At 35.6% G+C, this 26300-nt stretch overlaps 1 long non-coding RNA gene across 13 annotated transcripts in view; it reads left to right on the plus strand.

Annotated features, from left to right (window-relative positions):
• Nucleotides 1–724: 724 nt before the first annotated feature.
• LOC148224068 (uncharacterized) overlaps nucleotides 725–26300 on the plus strand; it is a 131647-nt gene continuing 106071 nt past the window's right edge. For 5 of the 13 annotated variants that reach the window (XR_015803405.1, XR_015803407.1, XR_015803408.1 and 2 more), the window contains exons 1-2: nucleotides 14672–14981; nucleotides 15483–15555. This is a non-coding gene — a long non-coding RNA (uncharacterized LOC148224068). The other 8 variants (XR_015803411.1, XR_015803410.1, XR_015803417.1 and 5 more) reach the window with 6 other exon arrangements.

Raw genomic sequence — 26300 nt, forward strand, 5'->3', positions numbered from 1 at the left:
TGTTGGTTGAATGCTGCTCTAAACCTGACCTGAGCTAGCCAAAGGGATATTCTATACCATAGAGCATCATGTCCAGTACATAAAACAGTCAGGTTGTCTGAAAGCCAGGGCTGGGCTGAGCATCGATCAGTGGGTGGTGAGCAATTGTACTGTGCATCACTTGTCTGTGCTGGGTTTTATTCCTCTCTCCTCTCTCTCATTCTCTTTTTTTTTTTGAGGGGGAAGAAAAAAAAAACAACTACAAAACTATAGTAATAATAGTAGTAATAGCAATAATAATAATAATAATGGCAATAATATTAATAAAGATTATGAAATAATAATGTTTATTTTACTTCTCAAGCTGTTCTTATTCAATGAGTTTTATCTTTTTCTTATTCTCCTCTGCACTCCATGGAGGGACTGAGTGAACAGCTGGGTGGTGCTTAGCTGCTGGCTGGGTTTAAACCAAAACAGAAAGATATGATAGCTGCAAAGTGGGATGTTTCAAGGCAGTACTCATTAGGGACAGATACATTTCATCCAGTCTATTTGCCAGATTTTCACTGCCCATCAAAGACACCTGTTCACATCCCCATCTCATCTGCTGAAGCCTGATCCAACTGAGTTTAGATGGACGTGTGCCTGCTGAGAATAGAGTTCTTCAGCTGTGTACCACAGGCCCACCAGGAACCCAGCTCGAGTGCTGTGAGCACACATCCTGCAGCATGGATGTCTCCAGGGCTGCACAGAACATGCCTTGCCGTGCTGGAGCTCTCTGCAGTGCCTGTCTGGAGGCGTGCTGTGCAGCTGTCTGATCTGATGAGAGGAGCAGGCAGGATGAGCATAACAGCTCACATGTACTAATTGCACCACAGCTATTAGTGGGAAACTACTGGCAACCTCTTACAAACTGCTGTTTCAACATGCTGTGGTTCTGTGCCTGCCTGAAAATAGCATTTTATACACCTAGATCAGATACAGGTTGTGAGACCTCTTCCTATAAAATGGAAATATCAGCATTAGTCTGAAACCTGTATAATGCAGTGCAATCTGTTCAACAGGGTAGGTGAAGCGTGTTTACTGGATTTTTGCAGTGTCGTGGATATACAGTGTAAGTCAGTTTTAATTTCTTTAAAAGGGGATGGAAATTTATCGCACATGCTTCACAATTTTTTTATTTAGATACTGAATTTTTCTTAGTCTGCTTTTCTCAGTTCTGGTTCCAGTTTCCTTATAAATAACTCCTTAGAAAAGACTCCAAAATCAAAATTACTAAAAATTTCACTGATGGACTCTTTCTTGATGAGAGGTGGATGGTAGGGGTAGTTCAGATTTTCACTGTTGAGTATTTGATGCTGTTCATGTTTCTTAACTATCTATTTGAATATGAATTCATGTTACAGAATGAACACATTAAAGGTCTGCATCAATCATATTGAAAAGCTAGCAAAAATGAAATATAACACCTTAAATTGGGTTTGCATAGCCAGTCTTTGATAGCGGGGGGCTACAAAGGTGGCTTCTGTGAGAAGCTGCTGGAAACATCCTGCATGTCCAGCAGAGCCAGTCCCTGGGGGCTTCAAACAGATGTGCCAGTGGACAAGGCTGGGCCAATTTAACAATGATGATAATGCCCCTGTGATAAGAGATTTAAGAAGAAAAAAATATTAAATTGCAGATGTAATTGCAGCCAGACAAGACGCAGGTGACGAGATGTGAGAGGAGCAGCCCTGTAGACACCAAGGTCAGTGCAGAAGGAGGGGCAGGAGGTGCTGCAGGAACCAGAGCTGGGGTTGCCCTGCAGGACGTGGTGCAGCCATGGGGATCCATGGGGGATGCAGGGATCCTCCCACAGCCCATGGGATCCATGGAGGATACAGAGATCCACCCACAGCCCATGGGGATCCATGGGGGATACAGAGATCCACGCACAGCCCATGGAGGAGCCCCACACTGGAGCAGGAGGATGCTTGAGAGGAAGCTGTGATCCATCACAAAAAATGATGAACTGAGATCATAATCTCCATTCCCTGTCTCCCTGCACCACTGGGGATGAGGTAGAGTTGGGAAAGAGGTAAGGTGTTTCTAAGGGTTTTATTTTACTTGTCATTATACTTCTCTGATTTTGTTAGCAATAAACTCACTTCATATCTCTCATTAGAGCCTGTTTTGCTTATGACAGTGTTTGCTGAGTGATCTTCCCCAGTCTTTAATTCATGAATCCTTTGTTATATTTTCTCTCTCCTATCCAGCTGCAGAGGGGAGTGACAGAATGACTTTGGTGGGTGCCTGGAATCCAGCCAGTGTCACCACACCACACATACACTTTCTCCCAGTTTATAAAGAATAATGTCTTCCAAGAAGAAACAGATTACATTTTTATACAAACAAAAGTCCAGACTATAGTAATTTACAAAGGTATTTGAGACACTGTCAGAAAATTTCAGACACTTAATGAATGCCTCGTAGCATAATCTTTCAAATGCCTTCCATTGTAGCTATCTGAACATATTTCATAGTTTTTCAACTTACTTGTAGGAAATTTATTATCCACCTGTGATTTAATACTAGTTTGAAAAAGAAGCAATGCAGCAAGAAAAAGTTTAAGACATTAATTTCCCTTATCACCTTTAATTTTCTCTGGAAATTGTTATAAGCACTTTTATCTGAAGCGAAATCTTCCAAGCCAAGATTTTTGAACCTATTACAAAATGCAATTTTAGGTCAGTTATGTTTGGTTCATTAAATGATATTCCTATCATTTTGTCAACCAGATTATTGGGCAGAAAACAAGTTACTGGATGGACACCACAAATCTGTGTAGAATGAGGATTTTGAAGCATTATGTGATTTTTTCATGTGGATATAGAGCATAGGGCAGGATGTGTCTGTGTGCTTTGAATAGGTCTTTGAGCTTAATTTTGCCCATGCACTCAGTGCACCTTCTGGCATCTGACATTCCTGACAGGCTGATATTAATTTGAAGTTGTGTAGGTGCTTGGAGATCCTGGGAGTCATATCTTAAACATGGTGTCCGTATTTGAAATTTACATAAAGCTAGAATGGAAATAAATTTATTAACCTTTCAAGTCTGTATGAATGTTTTAGATATACTGTTATAGAATTTTGTACAAAGGGGTTTATTTCAGATTACTTTCATCCTTGGTATGCCTCACAGCCCCAGAGGATGATGCTGCCAGTTTCCTTTCAGCCTCTGAATCAGCCACTGGATTGTTTGGGTCCTTGCTACAGCTTAAAAGAGGAGGAAATTGAAATCCAGAGTTTCCATCTTGAATCTAGACCTGGTAAGTAGGTAATACAGAATTGCAGGGCCCAGCTTTGACATAATTTTTACATTCTATTGTTTACATTTACATTTCTCGTGTTGCTTTTTCTGAAGAATACTCTGAAGTTTTTGTTCAGGGCTTTGGACAGAGACCAAGCATTCAGTTCAGGTCTCTGCATTCTTGTTTAGGAGGACAAATTTCTCTTTGTTTGCCTTCATAAAATTCATTCTCACACTGTCCAAGAATCTTTGTCAGATGAACTCTTTGGTTACTTACACCCAAAAGTAAGATGGTGTTCAGAGTATTTTTTTACTCATTTCAACTGTGACACAAAAACTTAAATGGCACTGAATCTCTATATTTTTTCAAGAGCTTGATGAGATAAACACATTGCAAAGCTCCAAGATTTAACTCTCCAGTTTTCTGTACCTTTCAATTATCTCTAAGTATGACAGTAGATGGACAGTGGAAACTGGATTTAGTATGTCTTTTGTGGGAAGCGTGATCTTGCATAACAACCTCCAAGTGTTCCTTAAGAGCATAAAGAGAAATTCCATGCCTTGGACGCATGTAAACATTCTGCTGTGCAGAAAATTTCTTCTGAATGATGCAAATCACACAGTTGGTGTTTGATTTCTCTCAAGAAAATTCTGCAAGAGCAAAGAATTGCCAGCCTGGTTGACTTGTGCTGGCTTGTTTGTCACTCCTTTTTTGTGGCTTTCTAAAAGTCAAGTGCAGGACTGCTTGCCAGCCCTTGTGCTGGAAGAGACTGGAGTGACTGGAAAAGAATTTCAAGTTGCATACAAAATATTTAATACTTTCTAACTTTAAGAATTTCAACCCCAAATGCTCCACATTCAGCAGCTTTAATGCATCTGACAAATGCAGTCATTGAGTAAGGCAACCATGTTTACTCCACACTAAAAACCAAATTTTCTTTATTGTAAGAAAATCTGTGATGAACTTTGAATGACTACTTTGATTGTATCTTTCTTGAGTCTCACAGCTTTCCAAAACTTTTATTGCCATCTAGAAGCCACTACACTTAAAACTTAAGCAAAATTGCTTCAGAGAATTTTTTGAATGCAAGTTGACAAATTCATTTTTTGAACACCTGAATTTAAAAAGGAAATTTTTTCTCATGGTTTCTTCAGGAATCTTTAATAAGGTACTTCAGCTTTCTGAGTTCTTGCAGAAGTCTCCACCTTTTAGGAAAGGCTTTCTTGTTCTCATTAGTAAATATTTTGAGCAAAGCCAAGATGCCTGCCATAAATGTCTGTGTGTGTGATTTATGTGTCTGCTTTCAGGAAGATGTAAGCAACTCAAAACTGAGTTAAAATGAAAACATGTAATTTTTCATATAAATTAAATTTCTGATTCAGTGTAAAATATGGCCCTGATTCTGCCTCCACATGTTGATGTCAGCAGAATTAGAACATAAACCTCATAAATGGATCTGTGAGGAAGGCAAAATGACTAGCTATGTGCTTGAAATTCTTTCAGATTTTAAACTTTAGAGCTGTCTTAATGGTTGTTATCCCCTCTGGAAATATATTTATGCCCCTACGTGAAAGATAAGGGTATGTGTGATTTCCTGCTCTTCTCAGTATTTAGCACCACCTGTCATAAGCACTTTCTTCCTATCAAAAAAAAAAAAAAAAAAAAATAGGCTTATCTGTAATTTGCTTTGTTTTAAGCTAATAAGAGGGGCTGTCATTAATTACCATTTTAATCACTATAGATATTTCTGGTAATGGCATGTTTTCTTTGCTGTTATATACTCTTAGAGGAAAAATACTAATTCATAAATTCTGAATTCATTTCCATCATAAAAGAGTCAGTGCTTTAGTTATTTATAGTGCTGGTAATATATCCTACTCCTAAAAAATAATATTCAGAAATATTTATTTTTAGCAGAGTGCTTGTGCTGTCACAGTCATACTTTGGATCTGTGAAGAAACATTCAATATGAGAACTAAAACCAGAAGAAATTATGCAGGAAATGGAGGAGGTCGAAATAGTAGGATTCAGTTTCCACTAGAAATAGACATAAATTGGGCAAAACATCCTAAATCTCTAGAAATGCCATCCCTTTGAGGATTCAATCTGTTGAACTGTGCCCTCGTGATCCAAGGATGATTGTAAAAGTCGTACCCACTCTGCATGCTAAAATCTGCCTCAAGGGGCTCTCAGCATAATCTAACCTCTTCTCTTGCATTTTTGCAGAAAGATCAAGTGTGTCACAGATCTACTAGATATTTCCTACCAATTCAACAAACTACCCAAGGCTGCCCAAGAATCTTAAAAAGGTCTTTCTGTCCAACAAATTACACCAGAGCCCTTCGATGCACAACCATTGAAATTTAATATTGGAGCAGTTATGCAATTTTTATTCTAAGAAAAGTCACATACCTACAAGCCTTGGACGAGGTTAAATCCTAGCAGCATCAGAAGGAAGTTCTGGAGGTCAGGAAAGGCTGAAGTGAAATGGGGACACAGCTCCCTGTGGCAGATTTGTTGTCTAGTACCACCGAAAGGACTCCAGTGCCTGGTTCAGTAGTCACATATAAAACACATGAACTCTTACCCATAAGAAATGATCACCTTTGTAGAAAAATGTCTTCCCAAGAAGCAGGGAGGCAGTGGCATCCCTTTTTATTTCTCATCAGTGTGTATAAGTGTGTGTGCATGCACCTGCACCCACAGAGTCGAGCCAAGGTAAAAGAAGTGAAGGAAATCTGTGCATGCTCAAAAGTTGTAGGAACATTTTCTGCAAGGTTTTAATTATAATACCAAGTGGGTTTGTAATGGTGATAAAAAGGGGTCTCATCTTAAAGAACAGAGTTCACAGCTTTTAAAGCCACATGGGAATGACTGCTGAGCCAAAGCAGCTAATTATTAAACATTCACCCTGCCTCCTCCCCACAAACAGAATATTTGATGGCTTGGTTTGCTGGTTAATGCACAGTGACAAGGGCATCAGCTTCCACATGTCTGCCTGCTTGTTTCTTGAAAACCTTAGTCTTGAAACAAAGGTCCTGTGAACGTCTGGAGGCAGTGTGAGATTTGGGAGATGAAATGGATGGCTTTGGCATGAGGGCCAGCTTGGATGGGATCCAGTAGCAAAAGATGGAGACCCAGGTAGAAGGGATATGCAAGACAAGGAGTCAGATACAGCCAGTGTACAAGCCTGTTCATTGCTTCCCAAAATTTATGTTGCCATCCATCTAAATCTGATGATTCACTCACTTATGACCAAGTGAATTGGGTGTTGGTTTACAAACAAGAAGTTATTCATAGTGTTAAGACATTACTGATGCTATAATAACAATTTAGATGGAGATGAATATTTAGAATTTTCACAGGGTTTTTTTTCCCCTAGAAAACTATGGGGTTTTTATGCAGAACAAACATAATTTTTTCACACATAACGAGAATTTGATTTTTTTCTTGAAATATTTGGTTGGATTAATACATATATTGAACCAATATTTTATATCTATACCTGTTTTCAACTGGGCAGTCTAGAAAAATGCTGAAGACAGAAAAAACAGAATGAATAAATATTTGCTGAAAGTTTAGATTTGGTTTTGTTTTATTTTATTTTATGAAGCAAAAATATAAACCACTGAAAAATCAGAGGATAATTGTTAAGCCTTAACTGTTTTGGTGATGTTACTCTCCACTATGAAAGTGGGAAAGTTTGGATGTGGCTGCTCAGAGTTTGCAAAATGATGTGTAAGATTGATATAGTTCCTGTGCTAGTGACAGATTAGCTGTGCTTGACTTTATGGGCTGACACTATCAATGAAGAAATTGGGAAGATGTCTCTGAAGGAACAAACAAGACGTGGATTTAAATTCAGAAGGGGAATTATGCAGAGAAGTGATGGAGATAGGAGCTGAAAGTAAAAGATTTGCAAAGACGGTCATAAGAATTCTCCTCTTTCTTGCCTGCTTTATAAATTTCTGAAATTTAATGCAAATTTATTATTATTTATTTACTGTACAGCTTAACCTAAGTGGTCATCCTCCCATGGAATATGCTGTTTATTACATCTTATGTCAGGCTCCTGGCTACAGCTTTACTAATATTACCTATTCCTTTAGGAAGAATGCAAATATCTATTTTGTCACAATCAATAAATATATAAATAAACAGTTTTCTTCAGTTCAGTATAAAAATAGACTTTAAATTAACCTTCCACAAGTAGAATGCTCTCCATTATTGTAGGTAACAACTTGTCTGAACTGTCCAGAATGACTAATGAATGAGATAACAGAAATGCCTATCAATCCTTCATTGTGCTCAGCATAAAAGTTTTTCTTTGTCTCCCTTAAGTCCCACAATAACATCATATTTGATTTGAATATTAATGTTTAGCTCTGAAATTATTAATTTAAATAGAAGTTTTCTTCATTTGATATTGTTAAAGAATTCATATAGAAAGATACAGAAGTATAAAATATAATGAACAGCACCAGCTTAATAAATTATGTAGTAAGACATCAGAAAAAGTAAATACATTTACTTTTCATTTCATTTTCATGCCATATTTACCCGTGTGAGACTGAAAATCATTTAATTACATGCTGGTCTTATTTATATATAATTTATGAAATTACAAATACTTAAGCCTCTTGCCTGAATGCAACAGAACCATCCTGCCAATGCACCTGCTGTATTTCACGTATTTATTTGTGCACCAATCATGCACAAGCGCTATGGAGAGCCAGTGGTTTAAGGAAGGCTGTGAAATTCTAGGGGACAGATTGGTAAAAAAGAAGCTGAGAAGTTGATATCCATGAGTTTTGAGAGGGAATCTGACAATCTAGAGGTGATTTCCTTAAGAGGTACTGCACAGTAGTTGCTTTCAAATAGTTGTTTGCACTTTGTTTTTGTGACCTCATAGGGGATGTATTACTCATGTTTCAAATGTGCTCATATTTTATGGTATTTTCTGTTTTTAAATCTCTATCACAAAAAAAAGTATCCCATTTTTTTTTTTCTATATTGCTTCAGATTTTCTTAAGAAAGACACCAAAGAATACAACCAGATAAGTTTTATGATTTGGTCTACAAAGAAATAATCTGCTATAGTTTGAGATTACTGTCATAAAGAACACTTTAGATCAGCTCTAAATTAAAATTCCAAAGAGTTAATTATCCAGATGCCATCAGGAATTTGGAAATGTTAGGAAAAGAAAAAACCACTTCCATGTGGCTTTGCTCCTTCATTTTCCTCAAGAAAATTCATATATGGTGATTATCCAATATTTTAAATTTTCCTGAGGATGCCTGTTGGGAAGATATGTTGAGATCTCTCAGATGTTAAATTTGTGAGTGCAAAACATACTGTTTAATGGGTGGCTGAGGACTGGAAGATTAGAGTAAGAAAAGCTGAGCATAAAATGATCCCTCTAAAGTGGTGATTCACACGGCAATTTTTTCATTTAAAAGCTGGCTCTGCACCTAAGATAAACGGCAGCAGTCATTTCTCAATCCTGCTAGCCCTCTTAACCTTATTATTGAATTTGAAGGATAACAGTAAGTGCCTATCAGACCAAAACTGATTAGCAGGACGAGTCCACATATATCACAGGCTCCACATGAAAAAGCAGTCCTTGGTCATTATTAGACATGGAAGTTCATATCATATTTGTGTAAAGACATTTTAACCGTTTTGTCATTCCTTTGTATGGACCTAAGCACTTAGATCAGGATTCTAAATCTGGATGTATGCAGGGATGAGATTCTGCTCTCAAGAATTCCTCCAACTTGTGATCATTTTGATCTCATCATGAGATGCTGCTCCAGTAATATTTCTAGGTTCCAAAAATTCCAAAAAATTCCAAATACTGCACGTCATCGACCCTAAAAACAGGGTGCAAAAAGAAAGTGCATTAATTACGTGTCGAAATATGAGGTCTAGCAATGTTCTATTTATTAAAATGAATGACCCCCTGGTTTCCTGGGATTTTTACCAACTTTGGGGGCTAAGCATCAATGAATATAAAAAGCAAACAAACCCACAGTTAATAATAATTTCCATAAGACTGCTAGAAAATAGCAAGCCGTGTATTAATGTGCTGAAAAATGATTTAGGACAGAGCATAAATGCATCTGTTTCAACTCTTTTGCAAAGAGAACTTTGCAAGATGAACAAATTTATCTAAGTTGATGGATAATATTTCATAAAACCAGCAATTCTCCTTGCCAGAGGATACAAGCCAAATATTTTTAACTGAAATATTGTGCAATAATAAAACTGTAGAAAGAAATTAGTGCTATGTTACTATATGGTGCATAAGGCTAAAGTAGAGAAAATATTTAGGGACATGCTAGGAATAAAACCCATACAGAATGAAATAAACAGCCAGAAATCTCCTGCATGATGAACTATTTTTCTTTGTAGGCCAGCTGAAATGGATAATTCAGCTGAAGACATACTGCATGTTCAAATTAGGGTAGCTACCAAAGCTCAGAAACTTATTTAATTATATTTACCTATTTAAAAATAGAGCCCAACTCAAATTAACACCACTAAGGAGGATATAGGGGCAGGATCTGGCTCCTGACACTTGTAAACTTTTCTGCAGTATGGCTGGCATTTTAGGCAACTCAGATTAAATATAACTTTTTTTTTGTCTTAATTTATCATTTTTTTCACTTTTTTGACGTTTTGACCATTTTAAGGCCTATCACATCCTATATAACAAGGTGTTTCATTCTAAGGTGTAATTGCTGAGCATAAAAAAGGTGAGACTCATTTTCTTTTAATACTTTGGGGTTTTTGCTAACGTGCAAATGACAAAGGTTGCCGAGATGTGTTAAACTGTAGAAATGACATTTCTTCAAGCCCAAGGGGAAGGATAATCTACTGAGGCATCTGTGCTGTTGTCTGTTTTAATAGAAGGGTTCTAATAGTATATGTTAGTAACTCTGTCCCTACAGAACCTCAACAAAACTTTTGTCAGGCCTCCTCACTTTGGAAATTAGATAATAAATGGGAAAGAATTGTTACTGGTCCATTATAATGTATCATAAATTTCACCATGTATATGTCCATGAAAACGTGAATTAGATAATCTTATTTATGAATTGTAAGTTTTATGACTCATCCTTTGGTGCTTTCCATCTCTTGGCTATCCTGCTCCAAAGAAACCGAGATAGAAAATTCTTTATCTGTTTCTGTTTTCTAAAATTACATTGATCTGAATGATAAAGAATATTTTCCTTCCAAGTGAAAGCTCTGACTTTTCATGGAAACTGTTATATCATTAGTCAAGGCAAAAATAAAAAGTCTTAATTAAGATTTATCTAATTTCAACCCAATAAGAAAGGCAAGGATTTAAAACAACAGCATAGAGAGCTTCTAAAAATAGCCAGCTGTCACAAGTCTTTTGAAAATTCAGTCTTCTTTTAAATAGCTCTCCTTTGTCTTTAGTGCTTTCCAAGAATAAAACTTGAAAAAGAAAATGTCCTATTTTGTTTTTCATAATTTTCCTGGATACATTCTATCCTAAACCATAACTTGGAGATTTTATTTTTTGTTATTTTGTGTTGCACATTGGTAGTAACTTGCTTTACTCTTTCTTAAATCTGTTTCTCTTAATAAACTTGCTAGCCAGTCACTATAACAAGCAAAGTTTTCTCCTGTTCCCTCATTTCTTTTTGAATATTCTTAATTATTTTCTTCCTTGGTTATAATTAAAATGCTATGATTTAATCAGGTAGTTTTATCCTAAGATGGATCAGTGTTTGTCTTCGTCTGGAAAAAAGTCTTTTGAGTGTCTCACAGCACATGCTTGGGAAAGTTTACATTGGAGAAATGAGAATGTGCACAGTGACTCTTGTCTTGTTTATAGAGTCTCACTGAAACATTTTTTGGAAAAACTTTCCTAGATGAAATTTTGATCCAGACCTAAAAATCTCTGATTTTCTGAATTACCTCATTTTTGGAAGCCATCTCCAGTAGTTCTCACTTTGGTTACATTAGAGTGGAATTATTTTTCACCACTTAGCCACAAAACTAGGAGCTAAAAACTGTTTTTGCTGGTCAGATGGAGTTACACAATGAAGATAATGAGTTTATGAAAACTCTATACTCTTGCAAAAAGGAAATGTAAACAGATGGACAAATATTAAACTCTGACTGGAACAATCTAGAATGACTTTCTATAGTTTTATAGTCTATAAATTTTATAGTTCCTTTTCCCATTGCAAGCCATTTGGATTTTTAAAAGTACTTATTGTTGGTATAATGCTAACTTTTGAAAATCAAAACTATTTGTGTGTCAGAGCTACAAACTTTCTAATGATTTCTGAATCAATTCCAAGAGTTAATCCTAACTTTAATATTTCCAATTAATTAATCTTGGCTATAGCAATAGCAACCTGGAAAGGATGAGATTACTATGGAATTCATCTGCATGCAAACAAATCCATTTTTATGTCAGAAATGTTTTTAAAACTGCTGTCTAAAAGTTACTAATGCTTTAAACTGTGTCCAAATAGAAATCATCCTAAAAGAACCATTTAATTCTGTAAGTAAATGTAAAGCCCAAACCATTCTCAAGAGAAAGAAATACCTTAGAATACTCACCTTTTTAACAAAAGTCAACTTCAGGTCATTTTTTGTCAGTTAATTTAGAGAACTTTGAATCAAAACAGAGTGTGTGGTGAATGCAAAATGCAAGAGCTCTACTGTTTACCTTTCTATGCTGCAGCAGTAGTATATATATTTATTTACAGCAGTAAATAATGCACTGGCAAGGTTAATCCATTGAGGGACAGGTTGGTTTTGGATGCAAAACAACCAAAGAGAGATCAATTGCCAGTTCTTCCTCTCACAGCTTCGAAAGCCTGTGGACTCCCCAGCTCTGGTTTGGTTTCCACAGGCATTTCACAAGGATGCCTGGGGGAATATCAGGCGAGCCAGCAGATAGAAAAAAAAAAAACATTTTGCCAATTTTCTGCAAGCTGTATTCTTTGGACATGAGGAGTCTGGGCTACAGCAGTCAGTTTGAGGAACATAATTTTACTGAGTGGCTCTTCCCATGCAATGCAGTTTGACCAAGCTCAGCTAAGATCAACTGGACATGCACAAATTTGTGTGAACTTTTTACAGTGTGAATGCTGCTCCTTCAATAAATAACATCAGATTTAAATGAACACTTTGCTATAAATTACTGGATTTTTTTTCCAGTCAAATTTTCAAAATGCAGAGATTTTCTTTAGAAAATATTTTGATTTCGAAGAGAAGCCAAAGTAAATCATAAAATGCCGAATGCCCATAATAATAAAATTTACATGGTTTCACTATGTGCATGCAGGACTAGAAAAGAGATTTAGGCATGCTTTAGAATAGTGAGAATGAAAATTAAAACGTTTGTCAAAGGCATTAGCATTTACTCAAAAAATGTTAAAATTATTTGTTTATTTAAAAAATGTATAAAATGAAAACGATTCTTTTAAATTGTTGCATTATAAAGATATTTAAACACGATTTACAGTGCAATGCAATCAGCTGAGTCTGTTTTGTGGCTTTCGATGATGTTGGATAGAGTATTTTCTCAATGAAGCTGAAGAAATTTGTCATGACTGCTAAGAGCCAAAATAGCAAGTCATTATAATAAAACCATTTAAAAGAAATAAAGTAATTGCTGATTTGTTCAGATTCTTTATGAGTAACTGAAATTTTCTTCACTGAGTATCTGATAAATGTGTAAAACCATTAAGCTAATAAAAATCCTACATAATAAATGCAGAATAATAATTACACCCAGAAGCATTAAATTAATTTATTAAATTGATTCAATCTCTTCTGAATCAATTTATGTTATAATGATTATAGTCATGTGATTAAGGTCTCTTAAAACAATATTTTATCAGACCATCTGCAGTAGAGCCAGACAAATGTTTCATCTTTAATTTATTCTGAAAACTTATGACAAAGAGAAATTTTTCACATGGCTCATTTGTTTTCTGTGCTTCGAGTCAGATCTTCAGTGCCTTTTATACTCCACACTTGCTCAAGTGCCTCCTGTCCTGGAGTGCCTGAATGCAGAGGCAGTGGAGATGAGAGATATACTGTGGATACTCAGGATAATGCTGTGTCATGTCACTGAGGGCTTTTAGGCATGACAGATCTTTACAATATTTTAAAGGGCATGCTGGTCCAAAAGAAGTTAGTGGAAAAATCCTCCTGGATTCCAACAGGGCCAAAAAACAACTTAGCAAATTTTTTTACCAGTTAGGAGTCTTTCACATCACCCATGACTGACAAAGGAACTCGGCTTTGGCTGAGAGTCCAGCCTCGTATTTTATTAATGAAGTAACACTTTCAGGAAATAAGTTGTTTTATTAGTTAATATTTTCTTGAATCTTTTTCAATAAGGGAGTTATAGGATGGGTACCTAGACAGGCATATGGGAGAGAAATTCTTTAGAAGTATGATATCAGTAAACTTTCTTTGTCCAGAATTTTTTTAGTTCAATAATGTCTATTTGAAATTTTTCTTCTCAAGTAATCCAGAGACTTGATTTCTCTCTTCCAATTCCTGAGGAGTGTTTGTTTCTCTTATGAATAAATGCTTAGGTGCACCACAGAGTGCACACATGCACATTTATAAATGAATATGTCAGGAAGTTGATTGAAAATTTCCCTTTAGCTAAAGTAAAGAAGGCAAAGTATGTGGGGAGATTAAATTCATACAGAAGAATGCAGTCTAAGATGATGTTTCATGTTGCATCCTGAGGAAATATGTAAGGTCCACATTACTGTGAACTATTTACAACACAGAAATACTGATCATTTACTGCAGCAAATGCCTCCTTTTTTTTTTTTTTAGTTTACAGGAGCACAGGATGCTCCAAATAATTCAGTCCCATCCACTACCAAGTCCTCCCCTTATTCTTTCCTTCTTATTTTGTGTGTCCCAACATTCTCGTATAAAGATGTTTTGCTGATGAAACAATTACTAAATTTGATTATAGCCCAATCCAGGCTTCTGATGTGTGCAGACAGAAACGCCTCTCACCTCCCCTCCAAGCCTGTCCTTACTGCTGGAGATCCCTGCATATGGAATTTGCACTGCCAGCTCCACATGGTCTCTGTTGTGGCAGTAACCACTATTTCCTGAAGGTGTGATTTAATCATTACATTTGATCAATACTTGCTCCAGAACCCACTTTTTCTTGCATTGGCTGGGAGACGTTTGACAACATCAAAGCTGAGGTTTCAGCCTCGTCTTAAACGTATTGAACATCCTCCCTTCAGGGGATCTTCAAGGGATTCTTAAAGGTATAAGATCAAGGCAAATTTCTAAGCAAGGGTTTTTCCAAAATTGTCCATAGGTATGTCAATATGTACTTAGATTATATTGGCTGGAAGAAGTGCACTCAATGGTCTTTTTGCAGACTCCCAGAAGAAAGGGGGTTTTATTTAGCAAAAGCTCTAGAAGTGCTTAACTGAGCCCTGCTTGCCAAGCTGTTTTATCCACTCAAGTAGAGCAATTGAGCACAAATAGAAATTCTAAGGCTCTTGCAAAAGAACAGAGAGCAGAGGCAAAAAGAGATCGTTTTTGGAGAGCTGATGTACTATTCTTTAATATACGTCAGAGCCAGGCACGACTATTCTGAGAGACCTTTCTGTAAATCTCTGTTTGTTTGTCGTGAAGGGAAAAGAAATGCCAAATAACATCCACAGCAGGTAGGAGCAAACGTGATAATGAGAAATGCCAATATAAAAATTGCATGGCTTCTGTTGAATTTCTACTGCACATGATATTAAAAGTAATTTACTCACATTTTTCATTACATAATGATAATGATTTTATTTGTAGACCATAATTAATACATGATGGGAAGATTCCTGTGGTTAAAATGCATTATGAGCTATCAGAGATGGAAACATACACAGCATGAGTTTTATTTCTTGGGATTTTTTCATTGTTTTTTCTATGCTCAAGTAGAGATTCTGCTTTTTAGCTACATTTTCTCAGTAAAATTAACATATCTGGTAATACTGCAGTGAGAAGCAGCATTTTTCATAAACACAAAGCATATGATTCGAATGAGAGAGTAAACTTTGCATTACAGAGCCACTCTTTTGAAACAAGGTACTGTAAACAGGGGAATATGCATGCAGAAACATAAGGCTACTTTATAAAAACATAATTAGAATAAACTGCCATTCTTCATGTACTAACAGATATGCTGTATTAAGTGAGTGTCATCTTTCACTGTCACTTCGTGAAGAAGCTGCGTGCACACTGGCTCCCAAGGTAATTTTTTTCATTTGCTGCTAGCTTTTGATTTATTTGACACATTTGACCAAGTGGTTATTTGATAATATTGTTTTAAGCTACTTTCCTCCACATTTGGTAAAAGTGCCTTGGCTGGCCGTTTGAGGCAGGTTACCTTTAGCTCCTCTTCTTGTCTTAGTGCTGCACATCGATTTCTGCCAGTATGTTTGCTTCTCTCTTTACTGACTGTCAGAAATAATCAGCTCACTGTCTCCCATTTATTCAGGTGCAAATAGAGGCTGCACTTTGTCATATGAATGCCAAGGGATGAAGCTAAAAGTCTTAGACCTTTTAAATAAAGTAGCATAAACAGAGCAAGATGCCCACAGATGGATAAGCAAATGTTGTGCTCAATAATAAATTCTGAATAAATTCTGCTTCTCTAATTCACAACTTTTGCAGAAATTCCTCTAAGTATTCAGAAGATCCCATAGACATAATTGGCTTTGTTATCAAGTGAGTGAAAACTACAAAAATTCATAAAACTACTATTAAACTTTTAGTAACCCACATATGGTGTTGTAAAATCATTCTAAAGAGATATAAAAACCTTGTCTTTGCTCTCACATATTGTTTTGAATAAGGGCTGTACACTGCATGTCAGCTGTTTGCAGATTTCTTTATAATTGCTTAACACCAAAGGGAACCTGCTCCCTGCTAATGTAAACACTAAATTCAGGACATTTATTAGTTCTGAGATGTTTTCATTCTGAGAATGTCACAGAGCCTGAGAGAATTAGCTTCCCTGTCTTACTGGCAAGGGAATGATAAAGAGAGAATAAGGCTTCAGTCCTGCATCTCTGTTTGGTACTGTCATCAGGCCAGAAAGTTTCTTGGTTGAGCATCAAAGTCCTCAAGTAAATTGTCTTGCTTATGTGCCTTCTCAAGGTCATTCTTATGTAGCTAAGACTCTTCAAGAAATTGGATAATCTTCTTTTTTTTCCATGCAAAAACAACACACTGCAACACTGGTGTTGAATTTCTGGCATGAATGATGCAAAGGTTATGTGGATAGGTTTGAGTATGGCTTGGGTATGTGCAAGCAGTTTAAGGCTGAATAATTCAATAAGTGTGATGGCTCTGTTAGTAAACAAAAATATTTGTGAGCTACTTGAAAAAAAGCCAAAAGTGTAACTGGACAATGACTTTACTTTACTTATTTTAAAATGTGTCACAAGACTTCTGCATATATCTTCTTCTTGTGGTCTACCTCTTTTCCTACATCCTGTCTTTCTTATGCCCAATATTTCTGATCCCTGCTGCCAAGAATGCCTTTCCAACAACCTGAGAGGTTTTTTGACCTCTCCTGCTTTTGCTGGCAGAAGATTTAGAGTGGCTCAGATACATCCTCCTAGGGAGAAAAAGTGAAAAGATGGTAAGTGGTGCTAAAACATAGCACATTTCTGACTAAAATTTTGTGGTTTATAATGAATACAGAAGGAAAAATTCTCTAGCTTTTCTTCAGCACAGTCCTGAAGACTGTACAGATATAAAGAACTTACTCTTGCTTTGCATTCTTTCACAAATTTGATTCCATCATTTAGAAAATTAAAAATTGATTCACTCCTCCTCTTCTCTCCTTATGTGAAGACCTAAAGTGCAGTTGTTTTGACATGGTTTGAGACTATTCATTATCCTCATCATCAGAGTAAAGCAAGATGTAGATTTTAAGAGCTATAAAAGTACTTTAAGCACTAGAAGCTTTTTATAAAGGAATTGTGTCTATAGCTTTTTGTGAAAATGATAATAGAAGCATTAGCCAAAACTGACCACTCTGTAATTATATTTTCCTTCTGTCTGGATTATGAAACTGATACATTCCAGACATAGCACAACTTACCAGCACACTTGGATCAGTATTGTCAGTATTTTCTCTGGATGCTTCAGCATATGTCAAAGCTGTTGGACAAGTCCAGGTTCATTCCCTTAGCAAACAAATTTTTGTTGCTAAGTTGGTATTTAAATATCTACTTGCTGTGTTTAAATGCCATAAAGTAATTTCTTGGTTCGTTAGGCTTTTTTTGTAACAATGGCATATTAATGTGATAACAGGCAAATTTAAATAATTTATTTTTTAATGAATCAGGCTCTCATGTATTTCAGGAAGGCTATGGGCAAAATTCAGTTCTGCCAAATGAAATAAACTCGCTGTGGTACCAGAATAATGCTTTCCCGATTTTTATTTTTTGTTTTAAAGCTCCATGTACTTGCACATACAGCTAAGAAGTGACTTCTCTCGTGACTTGCCAATGATGAAGAAAAATCTCTATCTGAGACTGAAACTATCAAGAGATAATCTTCCCAGGTCAGTTTGTCTGAGAATTCCACTGATGCCTTTCAGAACTTGGGCTATGGCAGCTGGAGAGACAGCATTGTAAGGCTGTGCAGCAGATAAGGGAAGATGAGCAGCTCAGATAAATAAGCCTTGGGATTTTGATATCTCTGTTGTCCACAGTGCCATAGCCCACCCAGGGCATAAGGCTAATAAAATAGATTATCTATCATAATTGGTTATCTCTCATAATAGATTATCTATCATTGTTTGCAATATTATTAAATTTTCAACTACTATCTTCTGACTAATGTGTTAAATTGACCATGTTGCTTCTTTTATAGTGATTTCCTTTTTGACTTGTAAAATATGCAAGACAATCAAAACGTTACCCTGAATATTGACTTTTGTACCAGGCTACTTAAAATCTCAAGTCAGCTGTTCAAAAAAACTTTTCTCACCAATATCTACCATTTGAACATTTCTTTATCACATGAGATCCTTTTGGGATAAGAATGAATTACAAGATTGTTACATTCATTATTAGCGCTGGAATAATAGTGGGACAGGTGCAGGAGAAAAAGTTTCAAAGAGTGTTTTGAAGTTGCAGAAGTACATTTTCAGGACCAAATCAAATAATGTATTTATTTTGTTTGTTTGTTTGAATTTTGTCCTAGGAGTCCCTATTATGCTTTTACCAAAATTATTTTGAACAGGACAAATCAGCATTTCTCAACTTGACCATGAGATCTTATTCAAGATCTTATTCACCTGCTATAAAGGGCTATTGTAAGTGTGAGAAAAACTACAAAGCTGTAAACTGGGCCCGTGGCTCATTAATAATTATTGTTTGTTTCATTGTTAAATGAATAAAATAATAGATTTGGGGAAGAGAAAGATATTTTAATCTGGTTTAAGATAAAAAATAAAGAAAATACTGACTCTCTGAATAAACAGAACACACTGGGAATGTGGTCATCACTACATTGGCTATGATATTGGAAAGCTTGGAGGATTTTCTACATGAAAAGAAATCTCAATATATTTGGTACCCACTCATTTGCATAGGCATAAAACTCTTATTTTTTTGTTTTGTTATCTTTTGCATTGTGTGTACAGCTGACAAGATTGAAGCTTTTACCTGAGCCACCTAAACCTTTCTGTCTGTTCCTCAAAGTGGATTTTGTATACACAGTCCATTAAATGCTGTAGACATCTTGAAGGTGGAGCCTGTGTGACTGCATAACTCACACTTGCCCCACAGCAGGATAATTGGGACCTCATTAATGATTCTGAGGAGACCAGCTTTGCAACTGGAAACATTCCAAAACCCAGGATACCTCATTAATAGCAGTCAGCAATAGCTGTCTTATAAGAATGCTATAAGTCAGGTTCTGAGACTGAAGTTAAGCTTCAGACTATCCCTTTTTCCATCCTAAACCCAGAGAGACTTTTTTGGAACAGATCACATAAGCATAATAAATTTTGACCCTAAAAGGTAGTACACTTAAAGTCCCTTCAAATTACTTTAATGTAAAGATACTTGGTTATATAATTTCATATTTGTGGTGTTATCCAATTCAAATTAAAAATCCATAGCAATAACACATTTTAGCAATGCTTTAAAGCTTTTATTTAAACAGAACAGAACAGAACAAAAAGAACAGAAAGCTTGGATGCCCCATTCCTGGAAGTCTTCAAGGCCAGGTTGAACAGAGCCTTTGAGGAACCTGGATTAGTAGAAGGTGTCATGGAGACATGGGAATTTCTTCAGCATTTCTGCAACTACCTTTTGCATGATGTGATGATACAAAACAGAGATCTTCATTATCACTTTTGAAAAGGGTTGTCAGCTTCACTCATAAAGAGATTTGACGGTACTTGTATCTGATTTTGCAGATGGGGAGAGCATGCAACAGTTGAAAGGGTGGTAGGCTGAAAAGGAAGGTAAAGAAAATGCTTGCAAGGCCAAGACTGGCTATGAGAATATTTTACCATTTGAAAAAAGAAAAAAAAAAAAAAGTTAAATTTACATGAGAAAACAGTGTCCAAAAAAATAAGAACGTGGTAAGTACTCTGCATTTTTCTCCAGTTCCCAAGGAGATATGGGTTTTCTCTGGTTAACTGCTCTGTTAACCATGGGCTAATGGCTGGCTCAGACACCAACAATAAGTCTGAAGTGGTGGACAATTTTTTAGGATGTCACCTGTCCTCACTTGGACAGGTGAGGGAGTTTATTGTTACACATTTTAATGACGCTGAAGACCTGGTAAGACTGAAATCATTGTGGTGAATTCACTTTGCACTCTTCAACTGCAGTTCAATATACTAAAGACAACTATTAATGATAACTTTTTCCTTTATTACATTGTTCACAATTTAGGCTGGTGAGGACAAAGCTGTCATCATATGTTCATGTACAATCTTAGATATTGATTAGAGTAACAGCCTGGAGGGACAATTAGTATGTGAACAATAAACCACGTTGAAAGGAAACATGGCCACAACTGCTCTTTAAGGAAAAAAACTAATTTTGGGATGATTGGCAGCACTATGGTAATATAAAATAAATTGCAATGAGTGATTTAACAAGAAAAATCAAAGTTAATAGCATACATAATAACTGAGAACATAATTTTGGAGAGTTGATGTGTTTCAGAGGGTCACAAACAGCTGCATTTTATTATTTATGCAAGAGTTATTATTACACGCAATGCTAATTAATAAACACTTGAAGTAATAGGATTAAAACTTGACAAAAATCAAGCCAAGTGTGTTTTAAGCCATATTAGTAGTGGCATTTCCCCCTCAGATTTCTGACTAATGAGGCAGAAGGATAGCATGTATTTGTAATCGTTTCTATGCATATGTAATTATAGCTGAGCTCTTGGAGAGAGTGAGGGGACATTGTACAACAGCTCATTCCAAAAAAAGGGGAAAAGATGAAAAAAAAACAACAAACAGGGCAGTGAATGTTAGCAGTACCTCTTGACCTTGTGTTTAAGTGCTATTACTGACTGCATTGGGAGTGGAAGAAACTATCATTAAACCATGATCCATGAAATCTCTTAGGCATGTATAACTTTAATGAGCAATACCTTAAATGCTTTAGGCATATGTGTCCAATTTAAACATCTGTCGAGCTCAATCCAATTGTGTGCAATCTGTTTCAGCAAAATTTGAAATTATAGTGAAAAAAAAGAGTAAAATGCAATAAAAATAGGGTTTTTTTATAATGAGGTAAAAATAATAAAGTATATACCTTGAAAGAATTTTGTTCAGGGACACGAAAAATGAAAGATTATTGTTTATCTGTGTTGGCTTATTTTCAAGTTTTCGAAAGCAAAAATGAAAAATAGAGGAAAAAATGAAAGAGGGATTCTCTTAAAAAGGGTTTTGAAATAGATTACAAATTCTAGAAAGAAGAAGCAAAAACAATTTTCCACCAATATCCATTATGTATAGATGAATAGGAAACTGGCTTTCAAAGATTTTGGGTTTAACTGTTCTGTGCAACATTTTAAGGTGCTTTTTATTTTTTTTTTCTGTAATACCAGTTTTTAATAGAATTGGAACAATAGTCAAACTGATGGAGGTAGAAGTAGAGAACGTATTTCCAACAATTCTGTATTTCTGTCAGGTTTTCATGTGAATGTGACTGAAGTTGATGGTCAGTGCTTTGTCACGGTGATGAAGCAGAGAAGCAGCACCACAAAAATGGGTCTGGAATGAAAAACTGAGCAGTGGATCAAAATCTAACACTTTTACACACAGCCTCTGCTCAGGCACAGCTTCTTCTATATGCACCAAGAGAACCTAACCAGGCTTACTGCCACGTGTGATCTCCCTCTTTAAACATCTAGATCCTCTTTCAATTTTGGTCTGAGCTGTTATTTATTGATTCTTTACAGTCCCTTAGAGCTCTTGCAAAAATATATTTTCAAAGCAGAAATTAAACCCAAAAATTGTGCTGGGAGAGAATGAAATTATTCAGATTATGGAAGGAAAAATAATTCAGACATGTGGTATTCAGTAGGAGACCATGCTGAGATGAAAGTTTAGAAGGATCAATTTAAACATTTTTCCCTAAATTCAGAATGTTTGCATGTAGGTCAATATCACCCAGAATGTGCTTTAAATAGTTACTCTGGAATTAGACGAGGATAGGGAGAAAAGCATTAAAAAGGTTGTTGGAGAAAAAAAATACTAAAATATTTTCCTCACTCACCAGACAAAATATTTGGCCAAAGTCCTGCAATTCCCTTTGTGATAAATCTGATTTTGATCACTGTCTTTTACAGAAGGACCTGAGTTAGACACACCTGGTGTTTAGAACAGAGAGTTACTGCTAAAAAGACTGGTCAGAGCCAATGCATGAGGGAAATGTTAGAATGGGAAAATTTACTTCAGATTGCTCTAGATGGAGCAATGCCTAGAGGTGATTTTCAGCAGAAGCACTGAGCAAATATTTATGTGATGTGGTTTGTGAGGAATATGTTCAAAAGAAGGTAAAATTTTCATATGCTTAACCAATGAATGGCAAAATTACTATTCAAAAAGTAATTGCTATGAAAACTGCTATCATATCTGGAGAATAAATTATTAGAACATCTTGAATGTGACTTGCTTTGCACTGTCATTTACTTTGAAATTTTATCCTGAAAATTTCATTTTAAAAGTATGTATCTTCTTTACAGCTAAATAAAAATTCATCACCAGCTCCTGTGGGGTTTTTGTCACCATTTTTGTGACATGCTATCTTTCCAATATAGCATTGTTTTTAAAGTCATGATTTAGTATACACCTTTTAAGAAAACAAAAGTTTGTGACTCTCCATGTGGATTCTGATGCATATAGAACAAACGAGTGAGATCATGTCTAGTATTACGAAATGAAATTTGTGTGAATTTGTCGTCAGAGTTATCAAAAAAAAAAGGCGATTTTTTTTTTCATCCCACAGGTATCCATATAATTTTGGGTACTTCTGGTGAAAGTATTTGGGAACTTGAAAACCTGGAGACGTAGATCTTCCTTTTGTTTAATATTTACAATTTTTTTCCTCTGTTAGATAAGGCAGACATTTTTCTCTGTAGTTGAGAAAACAGAAAAAATACAACTTCACTAAACTATTAGAGAGCAATTTGACTCGGTAAGTCTTAATTTATGTGAATATTTCACATTGCTTTAGGAGACATGATTAGGAGATTCATCAAAAGAAACTAGGAGAGAACATCTTCAGTACAAGGAATAGTTCTTCATGTAATGATCAATTAAGCTGTAGAAGTTTTTGTGCAGAATGCTCTAAGTGCTAAATGCCAGTACAGGTTTGAAACCAACCTAACAACTTCATAAAGGGAAAAACCCAGTTGAGAGTCATTAAAAATAACAGAAGTACTTTCAGCTGTCTCAGGAATACCCCTTGAACTGTAGTTTTTCAGGGGATAGGAGAATGTATGGGGGCTGTGTTGCCATTTTCTTCTCCCCATATACGTCCCTAGGTAGCCTTGAGTAACAGCAGCCAGTGAGAACGCAATAACTTGATTTACTTTGAACAAAATGAAAGGCTTTTCTTCCTAGTTCCTTAAGAAAAGTAAATTTGTATCTCATAGTAGAATTAAAATAGTAACTCTGCTAAAATTGGAGCATAACAGTGTTCTGTGGTTGAAAATAAAAGTTTCATTCTTGTTTTAGGGGAAAGGAATAATTTGCTGATGAATAAGTTAATATCCAAAATTTGAACAATATTCTCTAGCATCACTTCTACATTAAATTTAGTCTACTAGGTTATTTTATTTTCTAGATTAAAAATATATAGAACCTAAAATTCAATTCACATTCTATCTTACTCCATTAGATTGATAATTCTGATTTCCTCCTGGATTGATGCCACCAAGAGTATAAGTAGCAAATAGTCACAAGAATTTTTAAATTCATTTCTCAGAAATGGAACTTTTGGAATTCACTTGCTGTGAAAATTACTGTTAATGAATATTTTTGATAATGGAAAAGATCCTATCTAAAATGAATCCTTTCAATTTAGAAAATGATGTAGCAATTAGTTAAAATAGAAAGTTCCTAAAGGATACTGGAAGCCATAAAACAGTTGTTCTACTAAATTGATCTGACTTGTTAAATTGATGAATCTCTTAGAAATTAATTTTAATCCAGTGCTAACTCTGTGGGAACATTTATGATGATTTTTTCATAATACGCCACTGGGCTATCTTTACTTTGTAAGTCTTGCAAAGTCTAAGTTGTGTTTTCTTTCATTTTTTAAGGAGAAAATTCACAAGAAAAGTCCATTAAAAAATACATGATTTTGTTCTTTGAGGTATATGCCAGTGTGCTTTGCTCCTCTGTTCTGGAGACTGCGTGTCTTATGAGCCCTCCAAAAGTACTAAAATATTTTCTTTTTCTCTTTGTGCTCCTGTGAATATGAAGCCTATATATGGTTATCCCTAAATTTGAATCCAGCTCCAGGTGTTCAACATTATGAAGAGAGTTGGGGGAATTAAACAGCTGAAGGAGTAAATACAAAGACAGGGTCTGAAAGTTTGCTTTCAACTTTAAACACAAGTACACACCTCTGTCTCATCAGAGTGGTTGTATTCCAGGGTCCCAAGGACTTTCAGGTTTCTTGGTCATGGATGGTTCATTTAACTATTGTATTTAACAAAAAAACATGCTTAATTTTCTCTGCTTGTCTTCCACTTCTTAACAGGGGAATTTTTTTCTTCTTCCCCCATAATTACACATGCCTGGCTGTACTTCTGGGCAGATAAACAAAAGTAAGCCAAGCATGAGGAGGCAGGGACTTCCATGATGGATGCATTCTGCTGGACATGCCTTTGGGACAATGGCAGTTTGATGAAACTCCCTCCCACCCTGGAGGAGGTGACAGCTGATGCTGTTGACCCTGTGGCCAGGAGGGCACCTGGGGCTATGGCACCAGGCAAAAGCAGTATGGAACAGGCAGGTTTTCCCATAGAATGCTTTAATTTACATTATTAGTGAGGCTTTCTTTTCCAACTAGCACTATTAGCTGCTTTAAACACAAGTTGGACAAGCAAGGAATTCTTGGCTTCATACATCTGGTGAGTCTTCTTTTTGTTCAGGTAATCAGATATTGAATGTTGGAAGTCCCACACTACATAACCAATACTGATCCTTTTTCACTGATGGGAAATCAGGAAAGCTATGAATACACTCGTACTGGGAGTTTGTGCTAAATGTAGAGTTAGACATCACCACCTGCTGCTTCAGCCTACCCCATTTCTTTATTATTTCTTTAATTTTCTAAATAGGTCATATTTAAATATAAAACAAGGAAGAAGTACCAGTAATACTTTTTAATAATAAAAAAACCCCATGCTTTCCTTGATTCCTTTGAGTTTTTTATAAGAAAAAGATTCAAGCAATCAATATTTTTACTGGAAGGACAGAATGATGAAAATTATAAAACAGAAATAAAATTTTAAAATTATTTTTTATCACAGCATTGTGTTGTTAATCATAAAGATAAATGAGGGGGGCTGAATGGAAAACAAAACTAGTAGTTAGAGGAAATAAAAATAACTGCTTCGTTTTCTTCAGGCAGAAGAGTCAGCCACAGTAGTTTCAGATGAGTTATCACCAGGGACCTGATGTGGAACCAACCTTCTTCTTTGTTCATCAGGGAAGTTTCAGCTGAGCATTAAAATGTCACTCTCCAAAAGTGAGTTGAGCTCTTACTCTCTGAAACTTCAGGGCTCTGAAACACTGAAAGGTTTGGTTGTATTTTACCTGACATCAAATATTACTATTTTCCACAAATGTTCCAGCAGAACTGATGAAGATTTGATGTATTAATTCAATATTTTAACTTCGCAGGACATTTACTATGATCACAAACTGCTTCTTCAACCCACATCAATCTATTACTTTTTTACAACATGCAAGATAATCAGGTCAGAGCTAAGAATGAAACTGTCATCAGTGATAGTCTCAGTCCTATAAAAAGAGATTTCATTTTTAAGAAGGAAATACTTTTTTGTACCTTTCTATTTTATCACAATGATCTTTTTTCCCCATTGATTTTAATTTTTTATTATCTTGGAAAACTTGCAAATGATAATAAATTTTGTTATATTAATTACTCCTTTCAGAACATCTGATGCACAAAAATTTACTGATATTTCTCTATTCCTATTGAAATATGGTAAAATAGAAAATTAACTGTAAATTCTATATGCTTAATCATAAATATAATTACTGTTAGCAAAGGTAGAAGTCACCTTTTGCTTTGATAGAAGTTTTGATAATAGTTTTGGTTAAAATAGTATGAAAAATCCTGTTTTTCTCTTTGAAAAAGAAGCTTTCAAGCAGTTATGCTTCCCAGTACTCTCTTCACCCAAAACTATATTTAAAATACATTTAAATATTTTAGCCAATTCTAGTCCCAGTCCAATGGTTT

The sequence above is a fragment of the Sturnus vulgaris genome, chromosome 4 (assembly GCF_052056855.1).
Source record: "Sturnus vulgaris isolate bStuVul1 chromosome 4, bStuVul1.hap1, whole genome shotgun sequence".
Classification (NCBI taxonomy): Eukaryota; Metazoa; Chordata; class Aves; order Passeriformes; family Sturnidae; genus Sturnus; species Sturnus vulgaris.